The following is a 26,429-nucleotide window of genomic DNA, read 5'->3' on the forward strand; positions in this document are numbered from 1 at the left end:
TTATTCTGTACTTTGAGTTGTACGTATTTGAGTCATCATACCTACACAAGCCCCTCTCTTTCAAAACTTTGCTATGTGTGAATGTCTGATACATCAAAATTGTCCTGAACACTTTACAGTAGCATGTTCAGCACTGTGATTAAGTCTGTGTTGTCTACTACAAAAGGTTTTGGATAGGTCATGTTTTTGAATATGGGAACTGTGGACAAGGATCAGGTACTTTCAGGAAGTGCTACCTCTAACCAAAAAATAAGATCATTAAGTCCATCATACTTTTCCTTGTGATTAAATACGTTAGGATGTAAGAATCTCTATAGCTTCATGCCAACAACAGTAGCTCTGATTGCCTTGGGACGTTAGATGAGCTGTAGCTGTAAACCAGTAGCCCAGGAAGACCTGTGCAACAAGGTAGCATATGTGTGGGCATAGTGATCAAATAGTGCATAACTGAAAAATAGTAGCATTTTTCCTCTATTATTCTCTCCCAGCATTCTATAATTGATAATTCAAGAACTTCCTGATCTCAGTGGTCAGTTAACTTATTTTCAGTTAGTCTAATTATTTTTAATCATTTATTCTCAGCTGTAAAATTATTATGAGGTATCAAGTTCCACAGACTAGTTATGTAACATAAATAAATTGTTATCAACCATCAAGCAGCAACTGAATAAGATGCATTTAATGTTATCTTCATTTAAGGCTACTTTACAGATAGGTAAAATCCCTCATAGCTGAAAACAGTGTATATATAATAACAGTAACATGCACAGCTCCAGAACGGTATGAAGAACATTAACTTTTAAATTCCTCGCTACACCTCAAGCCTCTGTTTTTGAAACACAGGAAGAGTATATCTGTATTTTAATGTAAGGCAGAGAATTAACTTCGAGAATTATAGTATGATGTTGAAAGACAGAAAAATATCATGATCAGTATAGCATAGTGCAGTTCAATAGAATCTTCCCTGAATAAATATCCCTCTGAAGCTGGTGTCATTCACGAAGAGCTCTTGCTCAAAGTACATAATAATAATAATAACAATAACAATAAACAACAAACAAATCTTAGAGACTGATTTTGTGGGCTTTTCTTGACTATTTAAATAAATAAAATTAGTTTGCATGTTGGTAATAAGTAACCACACTTATGTTGTATATCAGTTTATTTTTATGGTGAAAGGTTTGTTTTTATGGTGAAAAGTCTGCTTCTTGTTCTGATATATCACATTTACTCTACATTATCAGAAACTAAAGTGAATTATGGTTTGCAATTTTCTTCCATTAGATCAGTCTGGAAATCATATTGTTTATGTTGTTTTGAGAGAATTCTGACAATCAATCATGTTTATTTAAGTTCAATATCCAGGATCTTTTCATAATTTTTCCATTGCATGGAATTGAATTATTTGGTCAGTACAGACAGGCAATTACTGTTTAGTGATTAAGCCCACGGTAAACATCCATATCCATATAGAGTCCTCAAGAGTTTGATTTACACCAGAATGAGGGTATCTATTACCTTTTGCAGTATATGGTGTGTATACTCAAGGAATACTTATTTCCTTAGTCCTCAAGTCACCCTTATGTCCCTGTAATTGGTGCTCCACTGCCCAGCAGTATTTCAGGCAGATTTAGGTCTGAGAGAATGGGGAAAGAAAAAAGCATTGCAAGTAGACATGTTGCTATTTGTAGTAATAGTTTAAAAAAAAATAATACAACCCTTGTGGTGTAGGTAGGAGTTCTATGATTAATGTTAACTAGATAGGGTCAGAGAGAAACTTGGCTGATTTTGATGTGTTAATAGTAAATGAATGCATAATGAGATAATTACATATTTTCCATTCGTGCAAATCCTGGGAAATGTGAAGACAACCTCCAAAGGAGTAAACTGCTCAAATAGTACTGTAGTTCTTCATGTCATCTGTATAATATTATCAGATGAACTACACAGAACAGTTTTCCTACATAGTACAGCTTTAGTAATGATGTTTTCTTAAGATTTTATAAATGCTTTATAGGAAGAGATTCAGGTCTTACATGCTTCTCTTATGCTTTGTCTCTGTCCTGCAAAACAATTTGAGTTGCACTGGAAATAATACTGAGGAGTATATAGAATAAATGGATTTTAAGATTTATTTTAAAAGGAAAAAAAAACTTATTAATGGCAGCAATGTTGCACTAACATCTGTAAATAACACACAGAATCTTCACATGTTGCATACCAGTTCCTTACCAAGAGTAAGTATATACTTAAATTCCATTCCAAAATATGATTTCTTCTTACAATATAGATGCATCTTACAGGTGTTTGTTTTTTTTTGTCTGTTTGTTTTTTGTTAGGATAAATCTTTTTTCTTTGCTTTTCATTCTTTTGAAAATCTGAATCTCATACTGAAAATACATTATCATCTATATGATTTGAATTAGTTTTCTTATTATGCTATGAACTGACTTAGAAATTATCTGCTTTTCAAAATACAAACTTCATAATGATTATTCTAGCTGGTAGCTAAATTCAAAGAACCAGCATAATTGGTGGTTCCAGGATTATGGCTATGTAATTACATACTTTAAAAAGTCCACAATGTACTAAAACATTTTTAGATATCTATACCTGTAGACTGGCCAGCATTACTAATTCTTTCTTTTATATAAGGAATATTAATTAAAGCATACACGATATTCTTAATTAAGGGACAAGGTCACATTTTAACAGCATAATATCAGTACTAATTTAGTCATACTGAACCACATAGGTAAAAATGTTTTCCAGCAGTGATTTATTTTCATTAAATGCTATGTCTAATAATATTGGTTGTTGTTACTCACACTGCTAAAACATTCACAAGGACAAACTTTTCGTACAGGTCAAATGATCTGGTCTGGGTCTAAGAGAGGATATGTTCCTCACAGCAATATCACACAGTTTTTCTGGATGAACATGATAGAGCATACTGACCATCAGCCTTACTTATTCAATTCATTTATGACTTTTTTCGTTATAAATATCTGAATTTTTTTTTTTTTCATTCTATTAGAAGTTAGAAATTCTTATACCTTTCAGAAGGATTCAGAGCTAATCAGTAGGTTCCTATTCCCAAAGGCTTCTCTCAGGGATACCACTTACTGACTTTGCTCATTGATTAATCATCTTCAAAATATCTTCTTCTGGAAGGAGCACAGTTTTAGACTTAGAGCATGTTCAAAATCTAATAACACTAAATTTACTATGAGTTGATATGATCATTTATTATTTTTTACTTTTAGCCTATTTGGTTTAAATGTCGGTAACAACTTTGCAAATGCCTGTTAATTCTCTCCCATTTGCTAATTGCAACTTTCTTCTCTAGATTTTTACGTGAGAAGGTTGTATCTGTCTGCTTCATAGTTACAGGATTTCTAAACATTTGGGATTAATTGCACAAGCTTTACCTTTTTTACTTTCTGACAGGATTATTCTTTGTTAGAATAGTAGAAAGTCTTAAGTGACAATAAATATTCAGTTTTATTCTGGAAACTCTACCATGAAAATAAAAATTATTAAGTGAAAATGTTATGTATATAGCCTGAAAACTCACAACATTTAACTATAATTTATAGAATCTTCACACTGGTATTCACAATGTTTTGTGGGGAAAAAATGAGGATGGTGGACACTGAATGTTTTAGCCTGCTTAAAGTGGTCTGTATTTTCATAATGTACAACAAAATGTGCACACTTTTTTTTCTCGACAAAATGCTTGCATCGATTGTTTCCAGCTCTGCTGCACTTTCTCCTTCAAAGCATTCAGATATAGAAAAGGTGCTGTAACAAGCATTTGCTCCTTTATTTGTAGCTGGTGCTAAGTATTACAGAACAAAGAGGGTTGTTTTCTGAGCATTTAGAGCTTGAGAACAGACTGCTGGGTTTCTGCAGTTAATGACAGGGATGAGCCATTTTGGATAAACCAAGCCCCTCTTTGCTCAAGCTGATCCCAATAATTATCAAAGCTGATGTTCATTCCTTTTGTTCATCATGAATTTAATTCTACTCTAGATCATATTCAGAATGAAATTCTATTTACCAGTATTATTCTGTTCAAAGACTATATAAAATATAAAGCAAACAATAGATTCATTACGAAAGCATCATGTTCAAAATACCGACGTAGCTTTTTTATAATATAGAAAATCCTCTAGGCTTAACAAATTCATGGATGAAAAGTGGGTTAGGTGTTGGGTTCTTAATTAGAAACGAGTGATCTTCTTTCATTGTGGAATTGTTTCTGTGTGGCTGAAAACAAGGCTCTAAATTAATCACCTGGGTGCATTTCAGTAATAACAATCAGAACATTTGATTAAAACATTCTCCATAAATGTTCATTTAAGTTACTGATTGTAAATGTTTTACTGGGTTATTCAAAACCATCCTTAAATGAAGATAGCAACAAGGAAGCTTTATGAGTAAAGCTAATTCATGCATAATACACCTATAGCATTTTTCATTATTGCTGTATTTTTCAAGTCATTATAAAAATGAAAATTCCTTCATAATATGGCTAGTATTGCTAACTTTCCTTATTCAAGTACATTTTTAATTTGTATTCCCATACTATAGCCCAGGACTTCCTCTCTACCTGGTAGGGTATCTTCAGAAGAAGAGAAAAGATCAACCTCTTGTGGCTCTTTTTTTGGATGTTATAAAAATAGATCAATTGCTATAAGGTTCTAATATACAGTTGAAAGTTTTGTCTAGTACATTAAAGTAAGATTCAGCCTTAAGATGCTCATTTTAGGCATCCTTGTTCTTGTGTATCGTGATCCTTGATGCCTACATTAATCTCATAGTGTCAATGAGTAGAAAAAATACCTAAGCTTTGTAATATTTGCTTAAACAGTTGCTACAATACCATTTAATTGATTATGCAGTTCTAACTTCTGTTCCCTTAGTGTCTTGTTTCAACTCCCTGTTGAAAATACAGTGTCAGTGAAAGCAGAGTGGAGTTTTTTAGCATGTATTCATTGATAAATTATTCTTATTTGCTGATTAAAATGAATAATTCATTAAAATTAGCTACTGTTTACCAAACATAGTGTGTTCCTGTGCATACTATTGCTAAAATGATGTCATTTCTGCTTACTTCTTTCCATTATGTCATTACTAGAAACCAGGTGACTTTTTTATAATTTACATTAGATTACTTTGTTTCAGATGTTTGTATTTCTTGTGGCTTTGTGTGTAAGGTTTAAAACTAATATACAAAAACAATATCTCAAAAAAAAAAACCTATTTCAAGTTTGTTAAGAATAAATGCTATTTCTTGTTGTGAGGGAAATTTATTTGTGTGAGTCAGTTTCCTTTCATCAGTAGTCATATCGGAATATTGAAATACAAGCATTTCAAGTAGATGTTGTTACCATGGTGTTGCTTCCCATTGTTTCAGTTTGGTATGATGCAGTTGTCAGATGAGCCTCATTCTACAAAGAGAAGCATAGACAAGAAAATGTAGTGAAACATTAAGTGTTGGTGAATCCAGAAGTCACAAAAGTCCTATAAAGCCTTAGCTCATTAAGATTTTACAAAAATTAAATAAATCTCTTCTTAAGACACTCAAGGTACTTTTTAAATATCCTTTAAAATTACATTCAATGTTAATGTTTCACATTATTGCTATGGAATCAGAAGATTTCGTTTTAGTTTTACTTTACCCTTGATTATGTTAAATCCAACAATATTGTCCTAAACTAGCATTTATCTTTTCCATAGCATTTCTTTGAAAGCTTTAGATAATTTATGCATAAAGTGGAGTCTTCTAGCATGATATTTTAGTAAACTATAGTACAGTAAGTCAAAGTATGGTAACGTATGGAACTGGAGTTGCCTCCATCTTTAAAAAGTCTGTACACATCCTGAAAAAAAGTCTCTGCACAATTACACTAAATCAATATTTAGCCTTAAAATGGAGGACCACGTTGAAATATATTATATTATATTTATAATACAATTAATTGGCACTTTTTGGCATATGAGATTTTGTTTTAATGTACTGACTCTAAAATAAAGTTCAGCATTTTATATCCAACCGAAACTATTGTTCATCATGATTTACCCAGTGTTAAATTGACTGATCCTGTATTTATTGGAATCAGTGTGGCAAATATGCCCTATTGGCTTATTAGAAAGTGCAGGTTTAAATAAACTTAAAGCAGTCAGAAGAATATTTTTTTATGGATGAATGATATATGAAGAGGATTGGGAATCAATAAACCAAAGTTATTTCATAATTTAGCTTTCAGTGTTTCCATTATCTGTGTGAGAGCTTAATATAGGAATACAGTTTCAGCAGCATATATTTTCTGTGGGTCGTTGATAATACATGATAATTGCTTGAATATAAGAAAGAAACTGGAACCAAAAATGACATTTTTTAATTTCTTTGAAGTCTTTTCTTTTTCAATTTGGAGTATTATATTCACATCCAGAACTGCATTAATTTAAAAATAGGAACTATAACTTTATAGAAACAAATCTGAAGAGGGTTATAATTCAGTGGATTTACTACTTTTTTAATATATATATATAAAGTGGAAAGGTGAGAATTAGAATGCATTTGAGTTTTCTCTCTTTCTAAATTGTTCTGTCTCTTCTCACTGCATCCTTCCCATGTGAAACAAGTTGCATATTCTCCAGACACAAGGATGACAAGAATAATTCCCAGTCTTTAGTAAGTCCTTTATGGATGCAACAGTCCCACAGCATAATTTTATTCAAGTAATGGGAGACTTATTTATTGTGAGTGTATCTGTTGAGTTTTCTCCAGGTAAGATTCCTCTCACCAAGCTTTCATATTTATGGCCATTTATATAGGAGCTGGTGGCTCTTTACAGCACTTGTAGGGCATGACTTGTCTCCTCCGAATGTCAATGTATAAAATATCAGATGAGTTGTTATACAAATTTCTGCTTCTGTCTCTTGACTAACAAAGGATCTTTGAGTGACAAACACAAACATAGAATTATAATGCAGAAGTGAATTCTACTTTACTATTTTAGACTTGTTATGTTCATAACCTTTGGAAGTGGGAAGCTGGCTTTACATAGTATTTTGTTGTTATAAAACAACTCCAAAAATTATTGGTACCTTTTTCAAGCAGATGATAACAAATCTGTAGTAGAAGTTTTATCTTTTTTTAGACTGAGGTGTACAGCTAAAAAAGAAAAAGAGCTTTTGGTTATACAAGGCTTTCTTCAGACCTCAGGGGCTTAATATACCAGCTGGTCTAATAAAATACATTATTTTTACCTTGTTTTGCCTAAGCCATCATATCTACAACAACATTATTATTGTTTTTCATGGTATTTAGGTTTTCTTGCATTGGAATCACAGCATGAATTTCTTCAAGCACTATGCAAAATAAACATACTCTTTTTTTATTTAAATATTACGTTTTGATTCGTTTTGGTACCTAGAATATACTGTGCTTCATGCTTCCATTCTGTTCATTATTTGAAAGTGATGCTTGTTTTTACAAAACCACTGAAAACTTTCATGTTTTACTGTTCTGAACAGAACTCAAATTAAACATCACATAATTCAAATCCTCCCTGAAAACCAAGTTTTTCATTTGGGAACAGCAGTGAACAGAATAAATGTTTTATTAATAAGTAAATTAGATACACTGTTTCAGAATGGTACATTTATTTTAAACTAGTATGCTTGTTCACTGCTTAACTGCATCTTCTGACAGCATGTTTGTGTTTCGTTGTTTTTATTTTTTTATATCAGCTGCCATTAATGCCTGGGTGCATGAGGAACTTGAGGAGGGAGAAGACTATCATTTTATTGTTGCACACTTCTGCCAGGAGCCTCAGGCTTCTGTTCTATTCCAGGTACCATGTGACAGGCACTCACCTCCTGCTTCTTCAGCAGCCCTGGGCTCCATGATGGAGCCTAAGCACCAGTTGCCCTGGAGCATCCTATCCTCCCTCCCCAGACTTTTCACAACTAGAGATTCACATGGCTCAGACAGGCCTGTCTCACTTTGCCAAGTGAGCCCTTTGAAAGTACAGGCTGGCTCTGGGCACACTGTGGCTCTGGGCACACCTTTGGTGATGCTCTTCATGGATGGTGGCAGTGGGGAGCTCCTAAGCAGCCTCACTGCCTCTTCACAACCGGCAGTGTGGGTTGCACTGATCACTGCTTCTGTGGAACCAAAGGGAGCCCTCACCCACCAAGATCATTATCTCAATGAGGTAGCAAAGCCTTGCTGAAACCTTGTTTTGATTTTTCAGATTTTTTTTTTCCTTCAAAACAGTTCCATTAGGTTTTCAGCACTTTTGAGCTCACATTCAAAATTAAAGAAGTCACTAATGTATAACTTTGCAATGGGTAGAAAATGAATTGAGATAAGAAAATTTAAATAGAAATAGGTTCACTTTTGTGTGGGTTGTGTGTAGTTGGTTTTGTTTTGTTGTTTCTTTTTTTTTTGCTTGGTTGTTTTTTCGATATATTTTTAAATCTTGATTTTTATGAGCAAATTCAGTTTTCTAAAGAGCTACCTCTACACCTTCAGAAAAAAGGAAAACCAGTCTAGGTGAACCGTTTTTCATTTGTTTAGAGCTAACAATATTTAGACTTTGCTTTTTGATAACATTTAAAGAATGATGGTTTATTGGGATTAATGGAATGGCAGGAGCAGAGTTCAGGGAAGAACAGACACTGGAAAATGTGGATAATGTCAATTTTACTTGAAATCATGTGATAATGACAATGATAGCATTTATTTTTCCCAAATGTGCTCAAATAAGAAGCCATAGACTTGAAATAAAGTAGATGGAGCTACTTTTCTGACAAAGACAGGCTCAAGTGACTGAAGGAGAAAAACGTTTGGAAGATCTTTTCTGACTTATGGGAAAGTCAAGGACACTTCACAAAATGTTTTCATGTTCTCTTTACTGCTTTACTAATATATTATAAATGCTAGTTAGCAGATTGTATCTCACATCTTCAAAAGCTTTACTCTGTACTGTTGGGTTCTAGGTCCCTTCTTGTCTGTGTGGCTCATGAGGACTCATGATCTCTCAGAGCTGATCTGAGATGCACTTAAAGCTAAGGGAATGATGATTTATAAACTCTACTGTCATGAAACCATGACACTACTCAGGAAGATAAACAGATACTATGGGAGGGACAGGAAACATGAACTGCTGAAAATGTCTTCCTTTATGCTGCAGTTTATGCAAATTGGAAAAAATGTTTTTTACAGAAATTGAGAGTACTGCTACTCCATAATTCCATAAGAGACAGGATAATATCTTTTAAATGTTATTTTCGCTTTTTTGTTTGTTTTGTTTTGTTTTGTTTTTGTCTATTTTCCTTATCTGTTTTGTTAAAATTGTAGTTGTGGAAAAAGTTACTCAATTCAGCGAAGAAAAACACATTAAAATGATATAAATGATACTTTTAAGCCTTCTAGACCTAATTAAAAGACTTTCATGACTTGAAAATATTATTTTAATATGTGGCACAGTATTCTTCTAAAAAACATGCTAGCTGACCCAGTTTCCTTATTAAGCAGCATGCTTCATGGTATCAAAGGACAGAAAACTTGCATTAACTTGATTAAAAAGACTATCCAAAGTCTACAATGATGAATCTAGTCTTGGGATTTTAAAAGGATTTTGTGAGCCAAATGGAGACATTTTTAATAAGCAAATGGTTACAGATGTATGAAAGGTGCTTATAGCCCTTCTCTTTTATGTTATGGAAGTATAAATTGAAGAAGTGGAATAAGGTAGTCATTGCTTAAGAACTAAAATGCTCTAAATGGTTTAATTTCTGTTTTAATTCTTGTTATTGCAGTTGATAACATCTAGATAAAGTAATTGATATACTGATAAATTCTAAGAATATAAAATGCTTATTCATTGTGCAAAACGATGTTTATTCTGTCAGATACTGTTCAGCTTTATTTACAGGATAGGATAAAAAAAAGAAATGAATTCTGCAATTTCTGACATTAAAACAGAAGCTAGGCCAGTAGTCTGCCATAGAGTCAATATATCAAAGTGGGTTTATGTCCTCACTGTTTGTATTTTATCTTAGTTCATATAGGGTTTTGGAAAGATAAATATTAAAATAAAATCATCCAGTCATTAATTCTGCAGTCATTACACTAAAATATTTCACAGGAATTGATAAGTGTGTTCATCTAAGCTAGTGGACACTTTATTATTTTTTACATATTCAAGTATAAGGCATAATTATATGACTTTTTAAGTAAGTTTCACATGCCAAGTTTTCATGCCTATAGTAGTGCACAAAATCTTTTCACCAAATAAGATGCATTGCTGAGAACTGTAAATGAAACTGAATGAACAGTGTATTTCTTTGAGACAGAGGTCTTTTTTTCTAACATAAATCAAGATGTCAGAAGGACTTTAATGGTTCATAATAGGGCTGTAGGATCACAGAATGGCTCAGGTTGGAAGAGACCTCAAAGCCCACTCACCTTGACCCCAGGCATAGTCAGGGCTGACCCCCACCAGCTAAGGCTGCCCAGGGCCTGATCCAATCTGGCCTTGTGTGCCTCCAGGGATGGGGGCACCACAGCTTCTCTGGACTGCCCGTGCCAGGGCCTCACTCCCCTCTAAATGAAAAATGTCCTTCTAATAAGTAGATCTCCCATGGTTTAGTTTAAAACCGTTTATTCTTGACCTATTATTATCAGACCATGATTGTTTATATATGTATATATATACAATTAATAAATTATATATTCGAATTATTATTATTTATTTATTTATTTCTCTAAAGAAGTAGATTCTGTACAAGTTTTCACTTGATGGTACTTAACATCAAAGACTGCAGTGGCCAGAAGGAGGAAGATAGTTATGCAAATATAGTTGTGTCTGCTATCATGAACATCTACTATAATGGTAACTTCTAAGACCTGCTCTAGCAGACCATGGCACAATGGAGCTCTTCAGAAGTTAAATGACTACTGACATTCAATTAAAGAAAACTATATAAGTGAAATGCATATGCTATGACTACCAGCTATATTTATTCATGCATTCAGATAGTGAAAAATGTACCTTACGTAAATCTCACAGAAATGATACTTCTGCTTAAGTTTACTGCCCAAAATTGGTATGGATTGGTCCACATATTAGTCAAAAAACAGAGGTAGACATCATTTGCTTATTTAATAAATAATTATTTGACCCAAATTCTAGTTTTCACTAGCATTTTACAATTTATATGGAATCCATTGAAAAGTTGTCCCTTTACAGTTTTGCTTTTCCTTCCCATCATAAAATATTTCAACTGCGTTATGCAGCTTTTTCCCATTTTATTAAGATTTGTAATTGTCTTTATGATCTAATTGTCTTTATAGTCTAAGTAATATAATAACTGAGAGGTTTCAAATTCTATTTGTAACTATTGCTATATAATGTATTATAAAATTTTGGTTTATTTGCTCTAAAAATGTCATTATAGCAAAGCAAGCAATACTATCAAATAGATTAACCTATTTTCTCCCTTCCGTATGGTTGTTAGCTATTTGTTCAGAATGGCTACCTATTTAAGAAATATCCATGCATGTTATATACAAATGTTAAATAGTATTGTTATCTAAGTATATAAATAATACCAGAGCTGTAATTATTTTTTAGAGATAAAAGTCATGTTCAGTGTGGCTTTATTAAACAAAGAGCTTGTCATAGCCTGTAATCCTTTTATCATTCCACTCCCTCACAGAAAAAAGAAGTCCAACAGTTTAGCAAGACAAAAGAAGAAGCATTTTTTATTTTCTTTAGTCGAACTAAGGTAGTATTTTTGCAACTATAGATAACATTTATTTTAAATAACCTTTACTGAATTTTAGAACTTGTTTGCATATGTCTGGTACTTCTGCAAAGCATTGTTATAGGGGTCAGATAGCAAGGTTCAGAACATGTGAGTAGAGTATGAAGCAACTCAATAACTAGACAAGCAGTAGAATTTTTATAACCTTTTTTTCATGTTTCATCTTTAATGAAATAGCACTAAGGGCAGAGCCTAAGGTATTTTTTTTAATGCTATCCCCTTGGCAACTTTGGAAAGCAGAAGGGCAATTTGTCCAACCTTCTTGCTGTCACATGAGTGGAAGAAAATGTAGTTCTAGGAATGGTCTGGAGGTCATTGAGGAGCTAATGAAAGCTTTCCATGAAGTATGATATCGAAGTAGGAACTTTAACCTCCATTAGTATTCAAGTAAAACCTACTGAGTAAATTAAGTTTTAATCAACTACCCCATAGCTCTTCATAGATTTCCTCTTGTATGCAAGCAGCAGTTAAGATAAAAATGGTATAAATTCAAAATACTTCATTTTTCTGAAATAGTTGGTTTATCTTAAAAAGTGGTATAGCTCTAAACCATTCAAGGTGAATTCTATGTTATGTGGATGTCCAGACGCTGTTTGGAACATAGTATATTTATGAATCTAACTGGATTCACAGACTGAAGTCATATCCAGATGAATTTTCTTCCACTCAGAATCTGATAAAAAAAAATTAGTAACCGAAAAAACAAGCACACAGAGAAATGTTGCTTGTCTATACCTGTATTAAGAAAAGTTAGGAAAGATTTCAGAAAAAAAAAGAATTCTACATTTTACTGTGTGAAGTTTATGGTTAGCCCAACACTGTCACATCCAACCTGTCTTGATGAAATCCTATAGGTGGCAAGAAAATCTTGCTTGAAACAATCTACTTTTACCTGCCAACACCATTATTTGAAGTTTACTTCTTGTTTCAGTGGTGTAAGGCTTTACCGTCATAGGCAACTGCATATGGTGCTCTTTTCACTGTCTGTTTGATATGTTGCCTAATCTAAAAGCATCGTCATCTTTAGATAAAGAATTACCAAGTGAATCCTGCTGGAAAACATTTCACAGTTTGTCTCTGAGCAGCAGGGCTGTGTGTAGCCTGAGAACCTGCAAAGAGGGAGATGGGGTGCAGCACAGGAATATTACAGTTGACCTTTCTGGAAAGGTTCCATGTCTGTTCCAGCTCAGCGTTCTGTTTTCCAGTAGCATTGATTAGATAGAAGCAGCTGAAATGCAAGGCAGCCATGAATTCAAAGGCAATTGCTTTAGATGTGAGCAAAACACTAGCAGCAGAGTTCAAATATTCTGCCTTCCCTTCACTTCTTGGGATGAGCAGGATAAGGCAACACTGTCAGTTATCCTGTATGTTAGTTAAAAGTAAAATAATCTTTCTGAATGCTAGTATTTATATCTGCACTGCAGGCAGCAATTAAAGAAAAAAAAATAGAAATTGAGTAAAGGAGTTAAACATTTCAGTAGTTTAGAAAATAAAAATATAGTTTCCTTAACAATGATTTCACGACTGCTGTAAAATACTGCTGAATGGAAGGAATTTCTTGCAGTGACATAGGGAAATTCTGCAACTATTTTCCTTCATTCTGAGTGTTTGATAGGCTTTGAACCTAGACAAAATTTTAATACATATCTGAATTAGGCATTCAGATGTTCCTTTTCCATTTCTAAAAGAGCTGCAGACAAACAGATGAAAAATGCTTAGAAAACAGCCCATTTCATTTCAAATGAAGTAATTCATCCTGAATAGTTAATGGTCACCATACTGTGAACTAAAGTACCTTATGTATCTACAAATCTAAGAAGCAGAAAAGTTTTCTCCATCCCTCCTTGGTTATATGATAAATGGCTTATGTACATTTGGTACCCTTTCTAATAGTGAGGCTGTTATCCCAGCCAAAGCTATTCAAGTCTATCTTCTTTGCTGAGATTACCAGTGAGGGTGCCAATTAGTGCTGGCTGCAGTGGCTTTTTTTTTTTTTTTTTCATGTGATGTAGAGTTCTCAGAAAGGAATCAGAATGAGACAAATTGCCTAATTTATAAAAAAAAAATTGGTGTCTTTTTGTCATTCTCCTGCACATAACTAGGAAATCAAGTGTTTCTCTTGCTCATGAAAGATTTCATCCTTTATGTAAGTTTTAAGTGTTTGAATTAAACAGTGAAACTAAATAAAAAAATAGTGAAACTAAATTAAAAAAAAAGAGAAAAAAATGTCTCCAAACCTTAAAATGTCCAATCTAATCAAGAAAGCTCCTTTCTATTGCTTACATTATAATTCAGTGTCTGTTTAAAATATGTTTGAAACATAATTATGTTTTAAACATAATTACAAAAATATGTTTTAAACATAATAATAATTTTACATAAAATATGTAAAATATGTTTAAAATATTTGTTGGTGAAAGATTCATAGACACTTGCTAAGATATGAACATATACAGATACAAGGAAATAAGAATAAATGATGTGGCTCATAGAACCATTGAAGCGTTAAAGTTTTCCTTTTAAGCATTTCCAAAAAAAAACCCTGAAACTTCATGAAAGTTTATTTATTGTTTTTGATTTTAGTTTTTATTTTTTTTATTTGTTTATATTATAACTCATTGAGACTTTTAGTATTCTTACTAGTTATTATGTGCCCAGTACGACTGTAGTTTTAAACAAAAAAAAAGCTGAACACTACATAGTAATTTTTCAAAGCAATATCTTTTCTAACTGCTTGGTATGAAGTGTAGGTGTTGTAGTACTGGTAGTGGCCAATAGAGGGGGAAAAAAGGGAACATGAGTCTTTGTGTAGTGTTACTTGTAAACTCAAAAAATTTGCATGTGTAGTGACATAATAGTACAAAATAAAATGGCATTGAAGATTATTTGACGAATGTTTCTTACTTAATACTATTTTACAGTGCCTGAGAAGTAATGGTTCTTTTCTTAGTAAGTGATGTAAGTCAGTGCAGTGTTTCATCTATGAAAATGAATTGATAGTACTGTCTTTCAGATTAGCATATATCTGTAGCACATTTTATGAAGGAAAAAACAATTTTGCATAATAGGACAATAGTCTGGCAAACAGAAACTCACTAGTGTGACTGACTGATGGTTAGCTGTTTACATGTAAGCATTGAAATTAATTACTACCTTATAATACATTTAAAACCATTGGATCACTAGTAAGGCACTAATTGTAAATTTAGATAAGGTTTAGCTGTAAGAAAGTGAAAAAAAAACAAAGGTATTTATATAGTCTATGCCAATACTCACACAACCTGACAGTTGTCAGGTTTTATTTGATGTTTTTCAGTTCCTATATCACAAAAGCTAGCTAGTTAGTAATCCTTTGCAGTTTTTCTGTCCACTCATGATTTTATAGCTCTCTCTCATAACTGCCATACATTTTCTGAGTGTAAAGTCCCAGATTATCTACATATTCTTTATATGAGCATGTTTTCTCAAGTTGAAGGGAGTGGGAAGATTGTATGTTTGTAAGAAGACATTCAGGTATAAAAATTTTAGACAATTATTTTTGGAATAATGTCAACATGTTACTTGAGATTTGACAGTTCTTCCAAAGCCTGCAACTTCTTTACTTTTCTATATGTTTATGTTGTCTTAATCCTTTAGTATCTTTATTTCCTTTATTTACTTCAAACTTTAGTAATTATGATGTTGATCTATTTGTGTAGGTCAAAATAATTCATCCAGAAAATAGTAAAAACTTTTTTTTAACTATTTCTTTCTTCTTATCTCAGAGATTCCTCTATCATATTTGGGATAAGATAAAACAAAAATGTACATAATACATAAAACTATACATGCATATTCTCTCTAGGTAAATATCTTGAAAGGTCTATTTTACTGCTCAAAGATTAAGACTTTTGAATGCATGTCAGTTTAAAGCTGGTATTTATGATTAGTACAAGCAAATCAGAGGAAATTTAGTATACTTTAGTAAATATTGAGCGTGACTTTATATTCTTATGTACATTGCTGAAAATCAAGAACAAAGTGTTCATTTCTCTCTTACCTCTTTTTGGGGAGACCATGTACAAGTTACATGGTTGCAATTAGTGAAATTATATCCATTCAGGGTAAGCAGAAATCATCAGTCATTTTCAAATGAGTAAAACTCATAGAGAGCAACCTTGTAGCTGAAATTTAAGTGTTCTCAAGCTTTCTACTAGTTTTGACTTTTACCCTCTTTGTACCTTCATCTCTCTTTACAAAAAGAACACAACTACTTTTCTTCTATTTGTCAAGCAGTATATCTTTTTAGATTATCCTTTAAAAAAATATTTTTGAGGTCTCTTTTGCATTCTGCAATATAAATACTAAATGACAATGTTCCCTGTCGCATATGCTGGATTTAAGATATAATAACCCTCTCAAAAAGCATTGGTTTCTCACCTAATACCCCTTCTTTCATGTATTCCTTCCTTCCTTGTTGTTGCCGACCCAGAAATAGGACAGCCAAGTAATCAGGAAGTTTCTCAAAGGAAATGATTCATATTAATGAATGTCCAAATCTGCAAAACAATCTGAGTTATCAATGCTGTTCTCAGGAAAGGGTTTCAAAGTAATCAGTATCAAATGGGAAAAAAATGGAAGAGCAGTACTTATGCTGTTGAACAGCATTTTCTGGTATGAAAGACAAGAAAATAGGGCTCAAGAGATATTTTTTTATTCTGCTCAGTGCACACTATATTTCACTTTAAGCTCCAGTACTAAAAATTCCCTGCTCTCATTAATTAATCAAATTAAATTATGAAATTAAAATTTAAGTTGAAGTGCAATGAGTTATGAAGTATTGCCATTATGTTAGTAGTATTTAAACACATTTTAAATATTTTTTCTACTAATTGATTTATAATTATGATAACAGTTTACATATTAGCGAACTTATTATGACAAATATTCATTAGCAGGTGAATTAAAATATCATTGAATTTGCAATACCAAATACATTGTATGTGATTTTCAGAGAACATAACAGGGAGTCCAGTAGAATGTGTACCAGTAATACTATATGCATCCAATGTAATACTTGCTTAAGAATATGATCTGTACTGGCATTTTTAGATGGAAGTTGTGACCATATTTGAAGCTCTTTTAGAAGAGTCTGAAGCAAAAGATAGTCATGTTTAAACAGAGCAACATAACTCCATTTCTGTTCTTACAGAGAGCATGATGTCTCCAGTAAGGTACTGTAATTGTCACAGTAACTCAATAAATACTAGCAACAGCTCCCAAATAGTCATAAAATATAGCAGAGCTGAAATCTACTCAGAGCACTCCGCCATATTTTTAACTGAGCTTATGGCATCCTGGAACATTTCATTAATTCTACAGTCATCCTTCTTGAATTTGCCATGTAATTCTTTTTACTTTGATCAAGTCATTTTGTACAATTGTTACGGATGTATTGCAGCAAAATTCCTAATACCTAAGTATGATGCCCCTTACAAATTCATCTAAGCCTCCCTGCCCCCTTTTTTTATTTTTTATCCTGCTTTTATTTTCAACTTCCTCTCTTAACCCCCTCACACTGAGTCTATTCAGTCTGCAGCATCTCTCTTTTTGGCTGATGACTGGAAGTGTCTGAAATCCAATGAAGGATTTCAGACACATCTTTTCTTGCACTTTTCTTGATGTAATGATGTTAGGAAGGGCTTGAAATGGACATTATAACTATAGGTTTACAATGCTTCATATTACCATAAATACATTACCATATATTCACGTCTAATCCCTCCCGTGATTTCCCAAAGAAAATGGTGTCTCCTAATTCTGTCATGGAATAGAAAGAGAGGCTTCCCATATTTCATTTAATGAAATATTTACTTCCTTAGGACAGTGTACAGTTCTCATCATAATTATCTTTGCCAGTGTTTTCTGAAGAAACATGGTGAAAAGACATATGATTTTATGTACATTGTTCTTACATACGTCAGAACACATCAGTATTTCTACTTTATAAAAATCATTCTATCCCTTTACTTTTATCATTGCTCCCTAAATCTATTTGTTTTTCTAGAAACACTGAAACATCTGAGATTAAAGGCAAAACAAATATTGGGACTTAGAGCAGAAAATTATGCAGGTACTTTTTTGATTTTATATATTACCTGGTAAATGAAATATCTTAACACATTAATAAACCCTCAGGTACCATCTCATGAATATATTTTGTGCTGACAATCCTACTAATTGATCATTAAAAATATTCTTTTATCGCAGCAAAAAAAAATGGAAGAAAATTCATAAAACTGTTACAGACTATTATATCTTGGGACCAAATAAGATAGAAGTCCTTTCCTTTATGAAGACATTTTACATAGAAAAACAGAGCAGAAGAGTTTGAATAACTTATTATATATGTAGTGATATATATAAAATTATCAGAACAAACAGTATCTTTTCATTAAAGAGTGAAAGAAAGTTACAAAATTAAGGGAGATTGACAACAGAATGAGTAATCATGTATATTAAAAATTGAAATGCGTGGAACTTAGTTGTATACAGAATGTTTATGCTTTAGGAAAATATTCTGCTGTTTTTATTGACATTGCGAAGGAATTTAATTGTTATAGGTCTGTTGTTGCTGTTTCCAGACTGCAACATTCAGTTGTAGTCGGTTCTCAGGTGACTGTAAAGGAGCAACCTTGCTTCTTAATCTTAGAAAATAAAACCAGTGCTAGGCTTGCTGATACAAGGTGTGCATGAACTTACTGCAGTGTGCCAAGGGAAGCACCTTCTGCAGCACCTGTCATATAAAGAGAGGCTTTAGAGAGCTGGGACTGCTCAGCCTGGAGGAGAGAAGGCTTAAGGGGATTAAATCTTTATGTTTAATTGCTTGATGGTGGAAGACCATTAGAGGTAAACTTTTCCCAGTGGTGCCCAATGACAGGAGAAGCAGCAATGAACACAAACTGAAACACAGGAAATCTATGTATGTCTTTGATCATTCAAAGACTTCCCTAGCATGTACAGAGACTTGGACTACAAAACGTGCAGATGTGCATTCCTATCCTGATTGTTCTGTGAATCTTTGAACATCTATTAATGAAAGAAAAAAGAGAAAAAATAATAGCTGTGGGTAGGAAGTGCCAGTCCAAGAATCCTGCTGTGTCATGCTTCTTTCTTCATGTTTTTCATAAAAATTCATTTAATAAATTTCTGCTGCATCGGGACAGGTTGAAAGCATACCTAAATGGAGGTAGAAAAGCTAGTGATTTTAAATTATATCTGAACTTATCTTCATTTCTTTAGTTCACGAGTACTCTACGGTCATTAGGTAGCCATACAAAGGGCAAATAAGATTTGAATTTCTTAACAAACAATAAATGACTGACAGCTGCATTCTAAAAATATCAGTTTTAAATTGGGTCCAAATATAACAACACACTGAACTTTGGTGATACCAGTACGAACAAGAGAAAGTCATGTGAGAGACAGTGTTTTGTAGCTGGAATGAAATTATCCATCAGCTGGAATGTTTAGTAGCTGAAGCACATTTTAATTGTGACAGCTATCATTTTGCCAGACAATGCACAGAAAGGAAGTATGGGACTGAAAAAAAATGAGAAAGAGATGAGGTTTTATCAAGGCCTGATGGAAGCTGACAGTCTCTTTTATACTGCAGTGTCCTGGTGACTGGCTTCATTGGCCATGCTGCTATGGGTCTATCACTGAGCCAAGCTTTTACAGGTCTGTCACTGAGTTCCTGAGTAAATACTGAGATGAAGGCCAGCACTCAATAGCCACACTGAGCACTTGCTCTTTGCAGTCAGCTTTCACACTAACTGTGCTGCTTGTTGGCCCCCCTGTTCTGAACGAATTTCAGTATGCATAATTGCAATCTGCTGAATGTAATTATCCCGTGTTTCAATTTGCTGTAATACTCACTTCTGGCTTTGTGCAATTCTATGAACTGTTATTAATTATTTCATTTTTATTCCAGAAAATGCTATATTTTAGCAGAGAAGGAAATGATTTTTCACCCTCTTCCTCCCTTTCCCTCTCCTATCTCTCTGGACGCACATTTGTGCAAACTTATTAAAGCAATTAGTTACTTGTATTACAAACTATTGCTAAATAAAAACTGAAATATAACTTATCAGATATTTATGATACATAGTTTAATCTTTTTCAGATTAATTGGTTTTCTGAGCATTTCAAAGAGATTTAGAGTAGCAAGTAGAATAGTTAATACCTCTCCCATCTGGCAGTGTTTCAATTACATTCCATGATTTGAGAGGCATATCTTAACTATATCCCAGTTAGAGCAGCAAAATTTTTTGAGTTTGAGTTGATGAAACAGATATTTTAATGAGTATAACCTTAACAATACTGCAGGTATCAAGGACATCTCTGTACCAAGACAGATGTCAGACAAAATGCATTTTCCATGCAAGATAAAATTAAATCATACTAGCAGATAGAATGTATAAATCAACCACTGATTTTCAGAGATGAATGTAGAGAAGGTTAGTGGGGAAAAGTACTCCGTGTCTTCAAGGCAGTTGAAGCTGTATAATTCTCATGAAGATTAGTTGAGAGAAAATTCAAAATGTAATTTGAGCCAGAAGATCTGTTCTGAAATTTGCCTGTGTGCTTCCTCCCATGTTTCAGCTTGAGTTTCTCCATAACAGTTCACAATACAGTCCATAAAGGAACTATGTACTGATTTCACTGGGAAAAAAAAGCAGCAGTACTTATTAAAAAATATATATATATATTTTGTAATTCACCAGAAATAACTGCCTCTGATAGATACCGTGAACCTCACTTAGTTTTCTTTGTTTATGTTTACAGTGTTTCAGATCCCCAAAGTTACTGAGAAGCCCAACTTCACCAGCAGTCTATGCTTACTGAAACAGTTGCTTATACCGAATTGAATATTAGAAGCCCATTTAATTTTGGGATGAAATAACTGGTTATTTAAGAAATAAACTTCTAAACTGCTATTTTGTTTAAAAAAAAAAAGGTACAGCTAAGGACACAAAGAATCAGACACTTGCAGATCTATTGTAAACATCTTTAATCTGAACAAAAATGTGACAATTAATTTTCACTTAAGGTTAAATTTAAGCTTTTTTAGCATCACTTTATTTCAGCAAGACTTATAAGTGTTATTCACTTTTATATGAAGCATAAGTATGCAAGTTCAACACTATCCCATTTATGGTATTAAAAAGAGAATGCCTGGAACAGATTTTGTGCTATCAACCAGACTGAACGGACTGTTTGTTAGCGAGAAAGAATTATTAGACTTGGTCTTCAAATGTGATAAAATATATGAGGGTAGCTCTGGAAGTAATGCCTTCTATTTGATTATGTTGGCTCATGATGTCAGGGGTGGATGGTGGTACTTTTTGTATCTGTTGTCATTTCCATGGAAATAAATAGGAGGCATTACTTTCAGAATGACCTACATGTATATGCTGCTATGCAATGTTAGATAACACTAAATTCCATTCAAGTGAGGAAAATAGGAACAAATGTTTAATTCGAATACAAAGGACTATTATTCTCTTTTCTACTTCCAAGGCCTTGTTTAGGATTGATTACACTGTCCTGCTGAATACTAGTACTATGATCCAATCACCTTCACCTCATAAACAGTAAGCAGCCTGAGACCCTTGAGCTCTAATTCTCATAATAATCTCTCTAATCTCCCCAGTTCCTTTTAAATACTTAGAAGCTTGAGTGACTATAGTCATGGGGTGGACTATGTGGAGTAATTATTGAAAAAAACTTATTGCTATATTCCCTTCTTTGAAGAAGAGCAGCATTGGAGAAACCTGGGGTAAAATGTGACGAATATGCAAGAAGTCTGTTCCTTGACTCCTAAGCAACTCCCTAAGCAACATTAGATGTGCAAACCTTAGACTGTTGGCTGCACCAGAGGAATATGATATGCTGATTCTAAGAGGGTTTTAGATATAAGATTACAGGGTGGAGTGAGGTGTAAAACTCCACAGTGAAGTTCAGTGCTAAGATAGATTGCAGTTATGGAAACTAGGTGATACTATGGAACTGTTAGACTGTAAGAAGTCACGTGGAGTGTGAAGAGCTTTTCAATTTTCTGTTGTACCAATTGTAGTAAAGATAGGTATAATTAGTCACTCAAACTCCACCTTATAGGTAGAAAATAATACAAAAATGGCTTAAAGAGGTAAGGAATTCTGGGGGAGATTCCTTCACAGACAAGTCAGGAGGACACTGCCGACTTCCAGGACCAGAGAACAGGCTGAGCCTCTCTTCTCCTCTCATAGGGAAGCTTATTGGGTAAGATTCACACACTCAGTTATACTGAGAGCTTCCCTCAGAAATTTAGAAATGAACAGTTATTCCGTGGTTTAATGCATTTGCAGTCAATCATATTTTTCACATTATGGTTATTCATATGTGCTCTGTAGACAGTGCTTTTATCACCAGCTATTCAAAAGAATCTGTAATCTGTTGCTCCACTAAAGAGCACTATTCTGTAAGCTAGTCTTGAAAGTTCTGATTGTGCACAACGAAACTCTGTGAGGATGGTCATAAGAGTCCATTTGAACATGGCTAGATGAAAGTGCTCTCAGCTATGGATGAATTCATAATCCTATGAGTTTGCATTGGGCACGGCCAAATTCCCTAATATTAGTCATACAAGTCCTTACCAGTGTGATCAGACCTATAGTGCCAAAGGGGTATTTACCCTTTAGCATAATATCTCCTTAAATATTTTATGGTTATGTACCATTTAATATGAAGCATTAGAAAAAAAACAACAACAACAAAAAAAAAACAACAACACACTTCTTGTGGTATGTAATGCAAATTATAGCATCCTATCTTGCACAGGTATAGAAAACAATACTAACAAGCTAATGATCTTTATGCATGTTGCTGATGACATTTGGTGTCAAATTGTTTTCACTTTCTATGGTTAATGGGTAATACGTATACATCATAGAGGAAAAAGACATACTTTGAATGTAGTTAGGAGGTTCACTGTCTGAATGCGTCTCTCTCTCTGTCACTTTATCAAATTTCTGAGTACATGACTCCTTATGACAAGTATTCAGAAAGCTCATTAACACTCAAATACTGTTGATATGTATTTTAGAAACTCCCATTCTACCATTCAGCATCTGTGTATGAATTAGCATATGGAGATATGAGTAATTGTTTTAAAGAAAATGTCACCTCTTAAACCTCATTTCTCTGAGTTCATTGTGAATATAATTAAGTCTGCCATAGTTCTCTCCCTGTGAACCTGCAGATAAGGCTCAGAAAAAAAAATATGTTTCTTATGCTTTAATCCTCCTGCTTAAAGATAATAGAGAGGCAGTGATGAATTTAATACCACTAATGTTTTCTGAACTAGACTCCTCTATATAATGAAATATCATGTCTTTTTTGTTGTAAGAAACACTTGGGTTTTTTTAAATAAAGATGGAATATATCATTTAAACAAACACATTATACTGGACTGACAATAAATGGAGAAACATATCCCACTCAGGCAGGAAATCTGACACAAACTAGATTTGACCTTTCATTAATAATGACCAAAGGAATGTGTATTCTCTTGCTGTATCCTCTGTTGCTCTGTTGTAAAACCATGGTTAAATGTTTAAACAATGGTTACATTATTTTCTGTATGTGAGCAGTTATAGAAAGATTTTAACTTTGAAATGAATTCAGGGATATATTCCATATATATGTGAGACTCAATTTCATGAAAAATCTTCCATGAACTGTGAGGATTTAGCAAGTTCTAATTTTAGCATCACTTAGCTAATGGACGTTAATGTTTTTGAGCTTTGGCTGAACTCCGCAAATGCTCATCACTTTGTCACATAAAGGTACTTTATTTGAGAAAGAAATTTTCTTCAAAATTTCATTTCTAATGCAAGATGTCCTGTAAAATGAATATTCTGTTACAATAGAGGGTCTATTTTACTGGCAGCATTATTGAATTTTTATGAAATGCTCCTATTACTGAAGGAAATGACTCCAGAAAAAGAAGTGCTATCGGTGCAGTGAGTCTTTAAGTTTTATTTCATAGTTGTTTTTGGTGCACTAGAAAAGTGTTGGGTGTTTATAAAGCACAGGCAGAGCAGAAGATACTTATAGAGACAATGAATGATTTCCAGAGCTTAGGTGAAACCATAGCAATGATGCTCTTGAAAAGCTGGCTGAAGAGGTTACAAGGAATTATGATTTTATGAAAGACAGTTTACTGGTTTGTCAATGAAATGCATGCTGAATGCAAAGGTATACACAACTATCAGAATTATTCTCACCAAAACCATGTCAGAAGATAACAATGAAACATTTGGATCATCTTACATTAGGATTTCACTCATACCCCAACAAGGAAACAATTGCTTTTCTACTGTTTTGTAAATTGTAAGAGTGACAATTAATTACCAAGACAGTTTATGAGAGCAAAGGAAAAGGGTGAATTACACTGGAAGTCATCGCGATTTGTCTGGTTAAGTTATTCAGATTTATCTGTCATTATTTGCTGTTCATACAGGTCTTGAAGGGAATTTTTTTTTTCTATTTGTTGTAAAAATGAGCTACCTGATCCAAGATCAGCTGGTCAGCTGGTACTGTCAATTTTTCACATAAAGCAGACTAAGTCATTTCAGTACAGAATGCTCTCTGGAGGCTGAAAAGGTCAATTTCTGGCAATTTTAGCCAATTAAAGGAATTGGATGCAGGAATATAATAACCAAGTTTACAGAGCAATTGCTCAACTAAAATATGCTAATTCAATGTAATCACAGCAAGATAATGATAACCTTAGCTAACCCTTCAGTGAAACACATAAAGAAAAGAAAAGGGAAAATTGAAGGGAGAAGAGTCTACAAGAAGAGAACATGATGAACTGTAGTGATGGAAGGAAGGTAACAGCATGGAGTTCTGAATCACAGAATTGCAGGGCTTTTAAGGGACCTCAAGAGGTCATTGAGTCCAACTACACTGCTAAAGTAGGTTCCCTACAGTAGGTCACACAGGTAGACTTCTGTATGGATCTTGAGTATTTCCACAGATGTAGATTCCACAACCTCTCTGGGCATCATCTTCCTCTTACCACAAAGAAATTCTTTGAACTTCCTATGTTCATGTTTTGGCCATTACTACTTGTCCTGTTGCTACACACCACCAAGAAGAACCTCATCCATTTGCCTCCCACCTCCCTTTAGATATTTATAAATATTTATCTGATCCCCTCTCAGTCTTCTTTTCCCTAGGCTGAACAGACCCAGCTTACTCAGCCTTTCCTTATGTAGGAGATCCTCCAGACCTGTGATCATCTTTGCAGCCCTCTGCTGGACTCCTTCTAGGAGATCCCTATCTTTATTGAACTGGGGAGCCCAGAACTGGATGCAGTTCACAGAAATCATTATTTACACAGTTAAATTCCTACACTATATGACAACCAAGGAGTCAGTAATATATAGTTCATTGTTTCCATAGAACTGTTACAGTAAAACTTACTTATATATTTATATAAAGTTTTATGAAGAGGTCTGGCCAGTGGAAATGTGTGCTGAGAATGTCAAGGAAAGAAAGAGACATTTTTTGTGATCCAAGTACACACTTATTAATTAATTATATATATATATGTACATTATTTTTATGTATACATATAAATGCACACACGTACTCACATGCATGTGAAGGCTGCTCCAAAAGTAATGCTTCCTATTATGTTGCCCCATGATGTCAGAAACAGATGTTGGTGAGATGATGGAAGAGGAGGGGAGGGTAACCACCACACTTTAATAAATATTTCTTAGAGTTAAGTAAAAGTGTATATTTGAGCCAACCAAATAATGATTCATCAAGATGCTTTTGATTGAGACTGCTATTAATAATATAATATTTTTGTTACTATCTTCCTTTAAAAATGTTATGTATTTCTGAGTAATTGTACAATGAAAAATCATTGAAATGTAGCTGTTGATTTTGTGAATGCTTCTCAACTTGTGTCATCACAATTCACATGAGTAAATATCTAATGATTATGTTAAATAATCATTTTTTGCTATTTTTAAATTTTCTTTTTATCAAAAACAAAAGCTGTTGAAATGTAATTTTTTTACAAATATTGTGGAGCCCCTGTTTCTGACATGTGGAGATCATTATGCTTTTATCTATTCAGAAAAAATAATAATTCCCAAAGCCAAATTGCTGTCTTAGAGAATTCAAAGTGGAATATATGGTCTGTGACCTTCAGGTCATGAGTTTAAATTCACTTAGGTCATTTGCATCTTCAGATCAATATTATCTGGTAGCTCACTAATATAGGAAACTTGTACTACAGTGGTTTGGATCAATAAATAGAGGTCTTCAGTTTCCATCGCATTTCTTCCACACTTTTCATCCTTTCTGAAGTTATTGCATCCGTGTCAGAACCAAAGTCTTTTTTAATTGTCCACTTTGTCATGCAATCTGTCGTCCATACCCTCAAGTTCTAGACATCTCTGAATAATGTATGACTTTCCTTTCTAGCCCTCAAACTGACTTAAGTGCCCCTACAGTTCTTTTGGTTGATTAAGGGC

The 26,429-nt window shown here is 33.5% G+C and overlaps 1 protein-coding gene across 2 annotated transcripts in view; it reads left to right on the top strand.

Annotated features, from left to right (window-relative positions):
• The window catches only part of IL1RAPL1 (interleukin 1 receptor accessory protein like 1), a 583,898-nt gene that overhangs the window by 325,547 nt on the left and 231,922 nt on the right, over positions 1 to 26,429 (top strand). The window lies entirely within an intron of this gene.

The sequence above is a fragment of the Cyrtonyx montezumae genome, unplaced genomic scaffold (genome assembly GCF_038088225.1).
Source record: "Cyrtonyx montezumae isolate F1298 unplaced genomic scaffold, pur_monq_1.0 scaffold_3, whole genome shotgun sequence".
Classification (NCBI taxonomy): Eukaryota; Metazoa; Chordata; class Aves; order Galliformes; family Odontophoridae; genus Cyrtonyx; species Cyrtonyx montezumae.